We start from the raw sequence: 3,004 nt of genomic DNA, 5'->3' as shown, positions 1-3,004 counted from the left end.
GACTCCCACGGGACTCGGGACCATCCCCTGAAATAACCGGAGGGGTGTTCTTAGGGGGGATCCACGATTCCACATTATGGCACTCGGATTCCATTGCAAAAACCCAATGGCCCGTGCAACGCAGGTGCACTACGCGAGCACATCCCATGGACAGCACAACTAGACCCGCGATTGCTTGATTTTGTGATACCGCGGGTCGATGGACCTCACCAGGAGAGCACGATACACGAGTGATGGAATAATACGACTGCGTGAATGCGCCAAACCACGGAATAGCACTCTTCGGCCAGAGTACCAGCGATGGGAGGCCAACGGCCACGAAAGAGGCCGTACTAACAAGTATGATTCCAAAAGAGAGGTCGTATAACCAATAAGCAGCGTGGGTCACCGGTGGGCAGGTATCCACGAAGCCAGAAAGATCACGGAAGAGCGCCGACCACTGTCGAACATGACATCCAACCTGTAGTACGGGGTAACGGAAGCGTACCAAACAACGATATTATACGGGTCCGCATGAGACTACGGAATGGTAAATAGTTAAGTACACGAATCCAAGATCTACTGGGGTGAACGACGCTCACAAAGCACGCGACACCAAGAGGCATTTAAATCTGCGGCCACCGCATCTCCAACAAACCATGCCACTCCGCCGCGTAGCGGCGGCGAACGGCTAGTGCATTTGAAGTTGAACATTCCTACTCCGAACCAAAGATCTGTCTGTAGACAATATTCTGGGCGTAGACCCCATCCTCCTCCTCCAGCTTTGGGTACTCGACCAGCGCCTTGAATCTTGATCTTGAAGTAACTCGCGGCATCGCAACGTACAGCTGCCCGTGGGAGAAGCAAGGCGTAGCAAGATACAGCCCCAAGTACTGCACCGTTTGTCCTTGCGCCTTGTTAATCGTCATCGCAAAGGCCGGTTGGACAGGAAACTGCTTGCGTCTCAAATGAAACGGAAAGCTCCGAATGTCTCCGTCACTGATGAAAACAATGCGGGGAATCAACACATGTTGCCCTTGTCGCTCACCGGTCATGATTGTGGCGTGGATGACATGTGGCTTGAGGGCCACAATTCGAAGCCGTGTTCCGTTGCACAGCCCTAGATCTGGATTCAGGTTCCGCATCATCATGATAGGCATTCCTACCTTGAGGGTCAGCTTGTGGGGCGGCATTCCACTGATATTCATCGAGTGGAGTACCTCCTGCTCGAAGAAATTGCCATCACCGTCGTCTTGTACAGAATCGGAAGACATGTATTCCCGCGCCTGTCCAGTTAATCGATCGGTCACCGCTTCATTGATGCGGTGCACGATTGCGTTCGTGGTCGTGAGGATCGTTCGGTTAGCGAAATACTCGTCGGTAGCAACCTCGGGGTTATTAATCTCGCCATACATCTCGTCGATGATCCGATCCATGCCTCTTGGAATAACGCCCGGACGAATTTCCTGGTCCTCATCCTCAGGCACAGGTGGATTCTCAATCAGCATATCGCGCGGGATCTTCATGTAATCGTTTCCTAGAGAAGGGTTTACATCATGCCTTCCCTCCCCGACTTGCAGCAGGAACTCGGAGAACGCAGCCATTTCCTCAGCAGTGTCTGCAGTATCAGCTGTGCGCACTCGCATGTTTTCCGTAAGACGGAACGTCTGAAATTGGGGCCACAGCCTAGACGACTTGAGGCAAGCGTCAATTGTCTCGACGGGTGTTCCATTCTTAACGACCGGGAGAATCTGGCGGAAATCTCCCGAAAGTACAAACACTTTCCCCCCAAAAGGCTCGGTATCGTTGTCAAGTATGTTCCGCAGTGTTCGGTCTACTGCCTCGAATGCGTGGCGATGGGCCATAGGTCTGGGTAATCTTGTGAATGCGCATCGTGCTAGGGATAGACTGTTGCAATTTTCAGTCTTGAACGAGGAATTCCTAGTAAACGCAAGTCATCAGCTTGCATTGATTACGTCCCTGCCCTTTGTACACACCGCCCGTCGCACCTACCGATTGAATGACTCGGTGAAAAATTGGGACCGTGAGTCTGTTTGCTTTATTGCGAGTGGATTGATGGGAACTTTTTTAAACCTCGCCATTTAGAGGAAGGTGAAGTCGTAACAAGGTTTCCGTAGGTGAACCTGCGGAAGGATCATTACCACACCTAAAAACTTTCCACGTGAACCGTTTCAAACCAATAGTTGGGGGTCTTACTTGGCGGCGGCTGCTGGCTTTATTGCTGGCGGCTACTGCTGGGCGAGCCCTATCAAAAGGCGAGCGTTTGGACTTCGGGTCTGAGCTAGTAGCTTTTTTATTTTAAACACTTTACTTAATACTGATTATACTGTGGGGACGAAAGTCTCTGCTTTTAACTAGATAGCAACTTTCAGCAGTGGATGTCTAGGCTCGCACATCGATGAAGAACGCTGCGAACTGCGATACGTAATGCGAATTGCAGGATTCAGTGAGTCATCGAAATTTTGAACGCATATTGCACTTCCGGGTTAGTCCTGGAAGTATGCCTGTATCAGTGTCCGTACAACAAACTTGGCTTTCTTCCTTCCGTGTAGTCGGTGGAGGAGATGCCAGATGTGAAGTGTCTTGCGGTTGGTTTTCGGACCGACTGCGAGTCCTTTTAAATGTACTAAACTGTACTTCTCTTTGCTCCAAAAGTGGTGGCATTGCTGGTTGTGGACGCTGCTATTGTAGCGAGTTGGCGACCGGTTTGTCTGCTGCGGCGTTAATGGAGAAATGCTCGATTCGTGGTATGGTTGGCTTCGGCTGAACAATGCGCTTATTGGGTGATTTTCCTGCTGTGGCGTGATGGACTGGTGAACCATGGCTCTTTAGCTTGGCATTTGAATCGGCTTTGCTGTTGCGAAGTAGAGTGGCGGCTTCGGCTGCCGAGGGTCGATCCATTTGGGAAATGTTGTGTACTTCGGTATGCATCTCAATTGGACCTGATATCAGGCAAGATTACCCGCTGAACTTAAGCATATTAATAAGCGGCGGAAAAGAAACT

At 50.7% G+C, this 3,004-nt stretch overlaps 3 non-coding genes across 3 annotated transcripts; all 3 read left to right on the top strand.

The window, feature by feature from the left end:
- Positions 1 to 1,842: 1,842 nt before the first annotated feature.
- Positions 1,843 to 2,140, top strand: PITG_33485 (the record flags this gene model as incomplete). The annotated part of the gene is made up of 1 exon (XR_009934879.1): positions 1,843 to 2,140. It is a non-coding gene; the product is annotated as an 18S ribosomal RNA (ribosomal RNA).
- A 223-nt stretch (positions 2,141 to 2,363) lies between these two features.
- PITG_33484 lies at positions 2,364 to 2,518 on the top strand. The gene has a single exon (XR_009934878.1). It is a non-coding gene; the product is annotated as a 5.8S ribosomal RNA (ribosomal RNA).
- Positions 2,519 to 2,824: 306 nt separating this feature from the next.
- PITG_33483 lies at positions 2,825 to 3,004 on the top strand (the record flags this gene model as incomplete). Its single annotated transcript, XR_009934877.1, has 1 exon — positions 2,825 to 3,004. It is a non-coding gene; the product is annotated as a 28S ribosomal RNA (ribosomal RNA).

The sequence above is a fragment of the Phytophthora infestans genome, genomic scaffold (genome assembly GCF_000142945.1).
Source record: "Phytophthora infestans T30-4 supercont1.310 genomic scaffold, whole genome shotgun sequence".
Taxonomy (NCBI): Eukaryota; Oomycota; class Peronosporomycetes; order Peronosporales; family Peronosporaceae; genus Phytophthora; species Phytophthora infestans.
This window is presented reverse-complemented; position numbering and strand designations above follow the sequence as displayed.